General features: G+C 39.8%; 1 protein-coding gene across 7 annotated transcripts in view; it reads right to left on the bottom strand.

The window, feature by feature from the left end:
• TRIM2 (tripartite motif containing 2) overlaps positions 1 to 8,251 on the bottom strand; it is a 91,313-nt gene extending 83,062 nt beyond the window's left edge. For 2 of the 7 annotated variants that reach the window (XM_064652252.1, XM_064652253.1), the window contains exons 1-2: positions 7,887 to 8,160; positions 7,193 to 7,512 (exon numbers count right to left, since the gene is read on the bottom strand). The gene's annotated coding sequence lies outside the window, so the exon portion shown is untranslated. Of the gene's footprint in view, positions 1 to 6,637; positions 7,037 to 7,192; positions 7,513 to 7,886 lie in introns of those variants that run through there. The other 5 variants (XM_064652258.1, XM_064652261.1, XM_064652251.1 and 2 more) reach the window with 4 other exon arrangements.
• Between the last annotated feature and the right edge of the window lie 5,240 nt (positions 8,252 to 13,491).

The following is a 13,491-nucleotide window of genomic DNA, read 5'->3' as shown; positions in this document are numbered from 1 at the left end:
TGGAATATTGCTCTTTTTATTGCATACTGTACTAACACTATTTCCTCACTGTCAGGGCTGTTCCTTCCCTAATTACAACTATATTAGCCAGCTCAAGACCTCATGGTGGTCAAGGAGTGCGCTTTGCAGGTGAGCAATAGTGGAAGGTCTTGGTCCAGACAGAACTAGTGGAATCTGTTCAGTGAATGAAGCCAAGTGAAGGGGAAAAAGAGACTCCTCTGTCACTGTATTTTCCCAAGTTGGCTCTCTGTGGGATCATACTTTTGCTATAGGAAATAAAATGGTCAACAACTGTTAGTAGCAACAATTAAGCCATACATTGTGCCTTTTGGAAAATGATGGATGGAGTTTCTTGTACCATCCTCAGCCCAGCTGCACTCTTTGTCAATTCCTCCTTCATGAAAGTTGTGCTATTTGAGCTTCTGTTCTGAATCAGTAGATAAACAAACAACTATGGACTTCTTTGTACACAAACCCATTGACAAATAGTCCTGTGAAGAGACAGCAATCCACTGACCTAGAGAATTGCACTGCCAGTGTGATAGGCAGCCCTACACTTACTTTTAGTCCCCTCCCTGACTAAAGCAATCAGCTGAAGGGCTCTCTTACACTCTCTTTACAAACACTTTTATTTAAATAGTTCACTGGAAGCACAGATGATGACATACTGATGTTCAGCCACTTCTTGCTCTGACAACACTCAAACTTTCCTCAGTGACAAAGAGAGGGGAAATATATTTACAGGAAAAAGCTTTCCACATGATAGGGCCAGAGTAGTGTGGGTTTGCTGCTCCTGCAGGATCTAAGCCATTTTTTCCCAAATCAGGGTTGCATAACATCAGCTCTGATTTCTCCAAGGGCTAGCTGGCTAAGGACCAAGGAGCATCAAAGAACTTTCTTCTTTCTGCTCTCCATAGCACTTGCAATCAGGTGAAGTCCTCTCTATGTCTATTTGCTCTCACCCCTTCAAGAATAAAGGAAAGCAAAACCTTTCAGAAAACATTTTAAGGATAGAATAATTTTTTAAAAGCATTACCTTAAGCCAGTGATGTGACCTTTTGTTGCCCCAAAAGGATAAACTCACACTTCCCAAGAAATAGAAGTGTTTTGCATGGTGGTCCTCCCTTACCTACATTCTGTGATGCTGACCAAGAAATGAACATTTATGGAAAAAAAGGAATTAGCTGCAATTATTATTTTAGTGCATCAACAGCTAAGGTCAGAACCAAAGCAAACCATCACATCTCCTAATAATTACAGTGAAAATAATGACCTATTTTCTCATCAATAATTATTGATTTCTAGAAGACCTTTGATGTCATAGCATGGTGTTCATTATAAGCACTGTACAATGGTATCTATGCTACAAGCACCACTCTGTTAACCCTCAACATGTTCTCAAAAACAAAAGAAAAGCTGAATAAATCCTCTGTTTCTCATTTTGAAGAACAGAATCTTAATTTTATAGAGAAAAAGAGTACTTTGGCTATTCCACTTTGTAGAAACAGTGGTGGTTGGAAGCCCATTTGGAGTAAAAATTTGCCATGAGTATATGCAGTATGAGTTATGTTCACTTGTAGGATGGCTATGTCTTGGCCAAAGGTTAATAAATATATTGTCCTGGGAACTCCAAACATGCTAAAATAATTTGGCTGTTAGTTACCTAATTCTTTAATCCATTTTCAGCCTCATTGCTTTACTTTTACATAGCAATTAGCTAATGTCTCAGCATTATCTAAGGACTAATTTAAAACCTGAGGGCCACACATACTCTAACACAGCTAGAGCAACCTACAGATTCAGGTATGTCAGAGGGCAACACTCAGAATGTCAAGGGAGTTGATGTCAACCTCCTCTTTCAAAAACCTAGCCCTGACAAGACTAGTAGTTCCAGCAGGAACTACTTCTCTGCTAAGACAGAGCCAAAGACACTAATTTCAGTGAACCTATTTCCACAGAAGAGTGGAAACTGGTTCATTACAAGGCATTCAAACAGAAGTAGCTCAATATTAGTCTGCAAACACTCTCATTATTTAAAAAAGCCCCTTGTGTCAGTGAATTCCCACTGAACTGAAGGAGGGGGGAACAGAACAGAAAAAGTGTTTAACTTTTTTCACTCCCCTAGACAGGTAAAGGAAACTCAAAAGTATTGAAGCCTTTAAATTAAGACTACCTATCTTTCTAAAAGACAAAGAAGCTGCAGTGATTTGGTTATTTCTAATCTACTGTCTTTAAAATTAGGTCATTACTTTTAAGAATGCTTTGAAATAAATGAATGATAGGACAGGATTTCAGAATGTTCTTAACACTAATCCATACCACCATGGGGATAAATTGCTTTGCTTTTAACCTTCTAGCTAATCCATTTGGGAATCACATTATTGTCTCATAAAAAAAGAGGCACCCATCTTAATATTCCTGAACTAATGAGTTCTGCAAAATCCTTTCAAAGTACTAGCTAACCAGATTGATAAACCACTGCTTTATCCATCCAGATCAAGCTGGTTTTATGATTAATTGCATGCTTGCAAATAATCTTTCAGACTTCTACTCATTGTTCCTTGTATGAAAAAAAGACAGACATTTTATGAGTACAACAGCCCTTAATGTTTGTTTGCTTCCATTCGTATAGATCCTTTCAACTGCTTTCTGGAAGGGTCAAGCAACGCTGTCAGAATATATATTTAAATTTAGTGTTTAATATGTCACTAAAGTGATACAAGTTGCAGTGTCAATGTAAAAAGAGATATTATTGCAAAGTATAGTTTCAAACTGAAATTAAAAACTCCTCGGAACTTCAAGGTATTGCATCTTTTCAACTGCAACTTGGCCCTCTGGGATCCTTTAGAGTTTTTTATTCCTCCATATACAACTAGGTTTATCACTTCAAAATAAAAATGGCAGTTAGAAATCCTAGTGGTTTATGCAATATACATTTCCAGAAAGAATAATTACAAGTTTGGCTCAGTTATATAGGTTACCTTGCTCAGTTAAGTTACAGCTTGTATTCACATGCTACAGCCTTGCCTCGTGAAAAATGATCTGAAGAGTGTACAAACTGAAAAAATTAAATACCTTCAGCATGGAACAGTGCATTATAATGTGGCTTTGTAAACTAGAGAGTTGTCCTGATTTATTTCAGATGGCAGATTCAGTCCTAGTTTACAGGTATAAAAACTACTGTGTACCTTACACCATATTATTCAAACAAAAGGCAGCAGAAAAGGTGATTTCAACAGATGTGGGACTGCTCCTGAAATCTACTTGTAAGCTGGATAAGGAGCACAGCGATGGGAAAAATCAGTCTTGCAGAAAATACAGATGAAGGCTCTCATCCCATGTTGTGATCCCCACTGTTCACCTGCCTGAATCACAGCACATGGTCCATGATGAGTCAGTTACTGTCTGATGGCCATGTGTCATGCTGCTGCTACTTCATGCCAATAATGAACATTGACATTTAGAATCTGTAAATAACTAAAGGTAAACATGCTTCATTAAACTTAATAATGAATATTATTACCTTAATAATTAAGTTTATCATGAACCTTAATAACTTAGCAATTGACAATAATGTCTTAATGATTTTAAGGGGAATCTTCATTGGTGGCCCACAACTATTTTGTAATTATAGTCATGTTTTGGTCAGTTGAGTTACTTTCAATTAATATACTTCATTAACTTAATAGCTAAACACTACCAGCCTAAGGGAGACATTCCAAGTGAATCAGTAAGACAACTCTGAAATAAGGTCACAGTAAGTGTATGTCATTTTCTAATTTTAATTACATGCGTTTTCAAGGCCATGTCTAAGAAAACTCTGTTATCCTGACAACTTATTCAGATGTAACATATTACTGACATCTGTGTTCTGAATTCAGATGAAGAGCCGAACAAGAATGGTGCTAAGTGTGTGCTAAGGAGGTTTTTGTAGTACAGCTTGTATGCAGTCTGGGGACAAGTCAGAATTTCATATCAGGTGTAATGACTGATATTTAATGAAATGATCTGACACTGCACAGCTTCTTAGGAAATAATCTAGTCCTGAATAATTCAATTTAAAAGAAATTACTGCTCATGCAGTTATTTTTCTCAGATTTTTTCTTCATGCAGAGCCCACAGAAAACAGCAGCCATTATCAGGGATGATTAAACAGATTGAGCCTACATGCGGTTTGATGTTTGAAGATCAAAATCCAAAACTCAGCCTAGGTATCTGTGCTAAGTTACATTAACTGATACTCTAGTTACCTCTAATTCCTCAACTAGATGAGCATAATGGTTTTCTTCCAAACAGATTTTTTCATCTCAATAAGTCTCAAATCACAGAAGTGTTTGTGTCAAAGCAGATAGAAATTCAAAGGTGGAGGAAAGGTAAAGGAAGGGAAGGAAGGATAAATTTCTCTAAGATGTTTATGAGAATTTGTCCTTACCTTTCTCGTTTGTCTCAAAATTCTTTGTAGGGAATTAGGAGAAAGGAGGAGCTATCACAGAACACTAACTAGAAAGAAAAGACCAACATGGAGACTTAGTCTTTCCTATGACTACAGTAGAGAGAAGGTGGTCATGGAATACAGGATTCCCAGTTTTAAAGGACAGATGGGGAGGGACACACTTCCTCTATGAGTAGCAGTGAAGAACACTAAAACACAGTTACAAAAAGTTGCTTGGTTGTAGTAAGAAAACAAACTTGGAATGACACAGAACTCCTATCTTGAAAGGGAAGGAAAAAGGGAAAGAAATACTGGAAAGGACTATATTCCTTTTCAGCATGTTGGTAAGTAACAATGGATTTGGCGCTATTAAATCTGAACATTGAATACTTTGCAGGGGTTACCTGTGTTGGCAGCTCACCCTGTGCTTTGCATGGAGAATACTGAGAATTCTCTTGAACAGTGGGCAGCTACAAACTGGCTGGACAAGACTGGTCCAGTGCAGTCACTGGTGTACCGCTTCTTATTGTCTAAGAGAGGTCAATCAACAGGTGAACAGGTTTGTCCTCATCGACTGCCTGGCTTTTCTATAGGCTAAGGTACCAAGGATCAGGCAGTTTCACACCTCTCAAAAATATTTATGTGGCAGGGGGGAAACCAGCAAGGCAGCCTATCACAGTGTCACTGATCTGTTACCAGGGGGTAAAGGTATCTGAGCGAGCATGGGAATGCTCACACCTCAGTGCCTTCAAAGAAAGTTACAAAGCATCGATGCATGTAATAGCAAATGAGGTTTCAGCTCAGGGCTGCAGCACCAAGAACTGCAGGGGATTGTTTAGTATTCAGTGAGCATATGCCTAAAAAGTCAGTGCACATGCTATCAGAATTTCAGCATCCTGCTGTGCATTGATGAACTTTGCTTAGGCTTCATCAGGATCCATTTACATTCTGGATAAGACATTTGGGAGGAAAACTGGTATACAATGCAAAGGGCGAAATTAAAGGCCAAAATCTGCCTTTCTGGATATCTGTCAGGAAGATGTCTGAGCAGATTTTAAATAAAACACCTCTGAAATTTTCCATCCATGTCCCAAATCTTCCCAGAAGAACTTCTGAAATTATTCAGGACACATATGAATAATTTCTCTATATTTTAGAGACTTAGGCAGGGGCTTTCAATGTTTAATCCAAGCAAGCAGTGGATTAACTGTCTTCAGCTGAAAGACTGCCATCTGACTACTCTTCCCCACACACATGGCATTTGATGTCTGCCATTTTAATATTTTGACATTTTTGTGAGAGACATTGTCCTGAAAGGTCACCACTTGTCTCAGCAGTTGGCTGACTGCCACTCAAGCTTGGGAAGCTTAGCTCCACAGCTGTCATCAAAAATGACCATTTTCAGTGCTAAGTTTCAGAGAAGCTATGAATTTCTGACTGTCTATAAGGGGAAAAGGAGACAAGAGGAAGGAAAGAGAAGCTTCAAAATTACCTTTTACTTTCCAAAATGAAGATAGGCATTTATACACATATGTAAGATGAGGCTGAAGTATTGCAAGAGAAGCTTATAAACAACAGATTGATCAAACATACCTGTGTTAAAGCAGCATTATCAAGGGGGTTATACCATTAATATGTTTGGCCCTCTCTTGCAGCAAACAACATAACACACATACTCTCTCCTTAGTCACTTAATGGCAGTCACCTGTTAACTGTGAAAATGACATTTTCATATGGCTCACGAGAAGTTTACAGTACTGCAGTGGTCCCCAAGAAATAACAAACCTATAAATAAAGCAAGAAACATGACGCAGCAACAGAAGCAAACTGACTGCAACCTGCATTTCTTGTGCAATTATCTGATATTTATACTTGGTACTGACCACAAGCTGTTTTCAATAAGCAGAATTCATTCACAGCACAGTAAGAATTCACTAGCCATAAACTAGAAAGGACAATTACACTACAGAATCTTTGAATTAGAAAGGAGAATAAAAACCAAGATACTGTTTCTTCAGTGCTACGAGACCAAAAAACACTGAAAAATACCAATTCTCTTCCTTACAGTATCACTGCAACACCAAGAAACCTTCAACTCCACTGCTTCCCAACCACCTTACTATCCTGTCGTCATGCCACACAGCAGATAAAGATCATCTTCATGTATAGACAGAGTGAGATTGGTGAAAAACATGCATTGCTCACCGTGCTATGTTCATTGTTCTTATCAGGTCAGCTGCAGACTTACTGGTGCCCCTTATGATGACTATTTGTTTGCGTTTCTTATAATAAGGTACTGCTGAGTTTCCAAATCAGAAGTCCAGGTCTGCATTTATGGATTTTTAAAGAAAAGACTCACGGTGAAATATACCAGGGGAGATTTCTCCCCTGTGTGCTCACAAGTTGTCTATTACAGCTGAAGTATCTTTCTCGCTGTATATCTAATACTATCTAATCTAAGCAGAAAAACATCTCTCTGTAAGTAACTCCTGCATTTGCTTGACTTCTCCCCTCACAGACAACATGGCAAGCAGATATCCCCAAAATCAACAAACACAACCACAAACTACTTGCTCTGGAAAGCTTTCATGCATCCGTTTCCCTCGGCAGCTCTTCCACTGAAAGCCAGAACAATACTGCAGAGAAGCTTTCCCTGTCAGGATGTTTTCAGCTTTCATCTCTCTGCTTTTTCAAGCAGAAGATTGAGGTAGAAACCTTAATTAGCAATCTGAAAGCACCACACAGGCAAGGAATACTTACATTTGCAACTGTATTTGTGATATTTGCACACTGATCCAGCGACTGGTGATTACAAAGAAGAGAAAGAGCTTTTTAGGCTGCCTTTCAAGTCTTGCAGCAGTGAAACGAAGGCTGTTATCTGAAAGCTACTCATTTTCTATATGCTGTGCTCTACTTGCTTCCCATGTGCATACAACACAGCTGCCAGATTTAATAACCATGTCAGCCTGCTTTCCCCATAAAGCAGCAGAGAGATGACAGGATGAAGATGAAGTAGCCAGCACGTTAATCTGTAGTTATGGCTGCACTAAGCCTTGAATGAATGTCACGGTTTTATTGCCCTTTAAAAAAAAAATAAAACAAATCAACACTATTTGTGAAAAAAAAAGCACAAAAGGATTTCAGAAATGTCAATCCATACTTGCCTCAGTGACATTAAAGTACATTAAAGAAATTTCTCCTTTTTTTCCTCAGTTAACAAATCCTAAGACTTGTGTTAATTTCTTTTTCCTACATCCCAATCTTTCAGAATACATTTTTCCTAGCAGAGGATGCCTTCTACCCCAAAAGAACAAAACCATTGACTGGCAAATTAATTGAGCTTCCCTCCTCTCCAGTTCCTGTCTGGAAGGAAATATTTCCATACCTGTTTGTCTTTGCTGACTTCTTTCAGGAAAAAAAAAGTTAATAAAAAAGGGGTAAAATTCTCTTTTACCATTTAAATTCTCCCACGCACAGTGGTTCCTAGAGCACTGGACTTTAGAATCTGATGTGGTCAGTTCACTGCCAAGGTGGAGCATCGCCGTACCTCCAGCTGCAAAACCAGTTCCATGTGAGGGAAGGGCGGCCAGACTTTACACGAGCAGAGAAGGTGCCACTCATGCAGTCAAGAACAACAAACTAAAAATAAACAAAGAAGTGTTCAGTTGAATTTGCAACAGTGCAGGGATGCCGCAGAGGTCATATGACATCTGTGCACGTCTTTTTCTCTCTCTCATTTATATTCCCTTCACTTCCCTTGGAGGCACCTGTCTCAGCGGGGAGTGGTTTCTGTGGAAACTACGGACAGTCGGTTTTCCCCTCAGAGAAACTGTTACTATGGAAACCTTACATAATGTATATGGCCTAGATTCTTTTTAAAAATAATCTGACCCTGAAATTCTCAGTATAAAATAAGAGCTGATCTGTCTAGGGGGCAAGAAATATAGTTATTTAATAACTGCATTAGAAATATAGGATTAAAAAAATCCAAATGGTGTTACGAATTAAGTGAGAGTGTAGGGGGCATGTCATTGCATCAGTCACAAAGACAAAATAATTTGTAAATGCCACTAAACAAGGTCCATTATTTAGCACTTGTGGGAAGCAAGGAGGAAGGGAAGCATATACTTGACATCATGGCTCAGTGTAGCAATCAATACCACATCTTGCAGAGTTGAGCTTTTCCCTGTGTGTTTATTTTTCCAGCAACCAGGACCTCAGTTAAAGATGTGAGCCCAAATACCTCTTACATCTACCCCATTCACAACCAAAAGATCAGCTTCAAAGTCACCCTACACTATGAAATCATGCTGTGTTAAAACTCGAGGAAGTGCCTGAAAGGAGCTGCCTGAGTCAGTGAGGCATAGCATGCAGTGGAGCAGAAGCATAAAAGGCACAGTGCTGTTTATATGACTTTCCTCTCAGCTCAGAGGAGACAAACCTGTCCACAGTCATGGTGGGCAGGGCAGGTCTGTCAGATTGCATTGAGGACATTGGGATGTAAGGGCCCCAGTAATGGGGCTGGGCAGGGTGAGGGAGTTTTTTGCCTTCTAAGCAGCTGAAGACCTGGTGGGTCGGGAATGACATGGAGTGGTAGTCACATCACAGATGTTGTGAAATGGGTAGGTAGATGTTTCCCTTCTCTCCCCTATCTGCAGCCACCCTTGCAGATAACCCTTCTACTGGTAATACAAATCAAATCAAATCATTAAGAGGGCACAGCTACCTGTTTAACTCTACACAAAATTGGTGATTTCAGTTGGAACAATATTGTTAGGGAAGCTTTACTAAAACCCTGCCTCTGAGATATCTGTGTTGTGACTCAGTGGACTGATATCTCTCCTGATCTGTCAACCTAGCAACCCTTATTAACATGAAGCACATTATTATATATAGGGGACTGATTTTTCTTCTCCACTCCTATTCAGAAGATGAATAAGAGAGGGTACTCGGCCTACAGAATATTTCCCCAAAACTTTAGTGAGGTCTTGCTACACTCCCCTGTGCAAAGGGGCTCTCCCAATGGGACAAAGAAGGCATGAAGCATTGCTTCAAACCCCACAGCATTTATCTTCCTTTCTTGTGTAGTGGAGACACTCTAACAAATGACATTCATGATGCCTGAGGTGTTGTTTGGGATCTGGCTTCTCCAAGCACGTGTTCAAGAGTAGGGTTTCACAAAAAATTTGCTGGTGCCACAAGTCATGAGACATTCTCTAATACAAAATCCCTCAAAGGGGTTTCTCTGTACTGGGAAAAAGTCCCTGGACTTTTAAATTAAAGAAGAAAACTGCTCCATAAATCGCATTGAATACAATGCAATACAGAAGATCTACTCTGATAATCACACAGAGCAGTATTTTGTCAGAGGCTGTGCACACACACCTTTTTGTATGTGAAAATCAAATGTTGCATGAAGATGTGAAAGCATTAATATTCTCTCTCTCTTACACAGAAAAACAAAGGAGATTTGATGCATGGTGTTAAATTGGTTTTGAGAAAGTTCAGCATCAGCAGGATACAGTCTAAAACTTAAATGACTGAAACTTTTATGATTTATCAAATATCACATTCCTAGGCAAACATTACACAGGAGTCAGGCCCCTCTAACTTTTGAACCCCAGGGCTCTCATGTACTATCCACAGAACATACAGCCACAATGTGTTACAATCAATCTTTTGCCTTCTAAAATTAAAAAAAAATTAAAAAGTAGAAATATTTTCAACAAGACATCCTACATCCATTTCTTAATTAATCTTATATGCAAAATTACAGGACAATTAGACAATGTCTAGTGAAACATGTATTTATTGGCCCTAGGAAAGACAATATATTCAAAAAGAAAACCAATAAAAGGAAAAGATTTCATAAGCAGATTAGAAAGAGCTAAGCTGTCACTTAAACTCATGTAGTTCTGACATTTTGCTATGTAAAACCTTGAACTTCAAAGAGTACATTGCACAAAGACAGCAACAGGGACAAATTGAGAAATGAATATTATAACAAGGTAAAGCGATGAAGCTAACAGTTTATTTTAAAAAAAAGAAACAAACATATGACATAGAATGAGAAGGCTCAACTATTTTTCATAGCTCTGCCAAGTCTCTCAACACAGAAAGGCCTATCACAGCAAAAGCCAACATGGTTACATGACTCTGGACTGAGCTAAGTAGCATCTAGCCAGCTCAGAGTGGAAGCAGCATAAACTTGGATCCCTCTCCATTTATCTACGTAGATATTCTGTGTGTTTCCAGTTCATGGACACCTGTGGCTTCCTCAAGCAAAGGACAGGGTGTTTGGGCACCAACCTCAGGAGTGGACATTTCACTAGTACCAGTGTGTTTCCAGTAATTTAACATACAGCACTTACATTTCTTACCTCAAACTCTGATCATGCTGTAAGAGACCTGGCTGAGATACTGCTGAGAAGGCAGTTACACTAACCAAGGAAAGATTTGCATTCACAGCAGGACTCAGGCATACAGAGATGCAGCTGTAACCTGTGAACTTGCTGTTACTTTCCTTCCAGCAGGGAGTTAGCTCACTCTAGGAGTCCAAGCTTCTCTTGACAGCCCAAGAACTGCAATAATGGCCTCTTGGTGAATAGATTCAGAAAAAATGTAATTGAGCTGTTATGACCTGCACATTGTTTGGCACACATCATGGAACATTACAGCAACTCTACAGCCTACCATACAGAAGACTTTCAGTGGTTATTTAAAATGTCTTCCACCCATTCCATCAGTATTTATTATATGTTTTCCACCACTTCCCACACCATTACATCAGTTCTATGAGAAAATATATTAGCAACGCAATATTACATATGGCTTTACTCAGAGATAGACAGAGGTGTCAATAGAAATCCGTTGTACATTATTGCATCACTTATTCCAAAAGAAATCTCTAGTTGTCACACCACCTCACTTAACTCCTTTTTACTTTACTCCTGCTTTTACATAGACAAGCTACTTGTTCAAGGGTACTGATTGCTCATCAAATTTATATTGCTTTTGATACTGTAGTCTCTTTTCTCTCATGGTCCTATTATAGAAAAAAGTCCTACTTCCTATCTACTTGGATTGCCATGCTTTGGATGAGGAAAAGAAATCTTAGCAGTAAATAAAGGGAGAGACAGATTCACAAAGAGGCACAGGCAGGGGTGTCAGCTCCTAACCACAAGGTGCCTTGCAGTCTGCAGATCCTCCTGCCAAGAGTTCTGTGCTTAAGCAACCCGCAGGAATGACACCCACAAAAGCCAGCACATTAGCACAGAGCTGCCCAGCTTATCTACTGTGAATGCTAAGAACTCTCTCCATGAACTTGGTATCCTCATCTGGACCACAGGAAAATGCCTATCTCCAGCTGGATTCATACATACCCATTCTCTTGAGTTAAATTCCCTTTCTTAAAAAAGCTGACTGGGGAAGAGATGAGAGCCAACTACAGTACTCAAGAAATGACAGATTTGGGGTCAAATCAACTAAAAGCTTAACCAACATTCCCTTATTTAATCATATCTTTGTAGGGTATTCCAAGGTAGGAAATCCCCCCAAAGCTGCTGTCCTCATATTAGTAAATAACAAAGGGAGTGAAGGAGAGAACAAAGACCACTGCATAGCTTTTGTCAGACTGTTGTTTAAGGCACTAACCTTGAAAGTCCAATCTCTGCCTCAGTAATTGGCTGTTCATTAGCTGTAGAATCAGTTTTCTGTGCCCCTGATGACAGGAGCTATTTTGCTGGGGTTCAACAGGTGCTTTCTGAGCTCTGCCAGATTAACTACTTCAGAGAGCACAGGCACAGCGTGTCTTCTGTGATGGTCCTGACATGCCAAGGTATGAGGGAGATGCCCAGCTGTTCAAGCCTTGCTGCTGCTTCCGTCTCCAGACAACTGGGCTAAATGGCAGGTTTTGAAGGCGGACATTCCTGCCTGAAGAATTTAAGGTGGCCATTAGGTATTTAAGGCCATGTCTACAAATGTGGGAGCAGGGCCACCTGAGCTGGCAGGGATCTGCATACTGACTCATAAACCAGAAATGCTGGGCAGTTCAGTGCAGAAACACACAATCTGGCTCTGGGCATGGTCACTAACAAGCCATAGTTCTGTGTGGAAGCCTGCACTCCATTGTGACTTTGTTCCAGATTGAGGGTTCCTGAACTCTCGTCTACCCCAGAGAGTAGGCAGGCCCTACATCTGGCCTCAGTCCATGGATAGATCTTGCCTTGGAGTTCAGCCAAGAAAATAGTCATTATGGGGATTAAAACTAAACTGATTTCACCCAGCCTAGAACACACAGGAAACAGATCAAAGGTGGATTTCTGCCTGGGTTTCTCATGGATTTCAATTTTAGTTAACATTCGCAACTGCAGGCCTGCCTATTTCTTTCCTTGTTTTAGAAGCACAAATCGTTGCCAAGGCTCTGGCAGCCAGGCCAGAAAATAGTGACAAATAGTGTAAGCTGATCTGGCAGGCTTCATTAAGGGCAGATTAAACATTGACAGTCCCCAAGGTTTTTGTGATATGATTGCATGACATGGCCAATGAACTAGTCACTCCCAAGGGTGAGAAGCAGAGATGATGTTCAACTGCCTGGAGAGTGGAACATAGACTATTCTGTGAAATTACATGTTATGACAATGTAAGATGCAAAGCACCATCTCTAAACAAGGTGCTTCACCTCAAATAAACCTTGTGACTAGCTAAATAAAAGTCTGTCTGTTTCAAAGAGGGCTGAGCGATGTAAAAAAGGACCTGAAAAACAGACCTGAAAAAGGCCAACACAGGACTTCAGTAGTCTGTCCCAGTAGGGATGTCTTGCCTTTTTTCCTAGAAAAAGTCCATAGTCCTCATCATTTAAGATTTTTTTTCAGAAATATTTGAGAATGGTCCCCAATTTACTGAGTCAAACATTATTATATCAGAATGTCATGAACCCTCTGAGTTGTCTATGCTCATGTCAAGGCTGTGTGGAATCTAAAATAGTCTCCTTGTTCCACTATCTGCTTGTAACCTGATGATTCTCCTTGCTCTACAAGGGTGGTTGGTCTGTAAGTTTC

This window comes from Pseudopipra pipra, chromosome 4 (assembly GCF_036250125.1).
Source record: "Pseudopipra pipra isolate bDixPip1 chromosome 4, bDixPip1.hap1, whole genome shotgun sequence".
NCBI lineage: Eukaryota > Metazoa > Chordata > Aves > Passeriformes > Pipridae > Pseudopipra > Pseudopipra pipra.
Note: the sequence above shows the minus strand (reverse complement) of the source record. Positions and strands in the feature narration are given on the sequence as shown.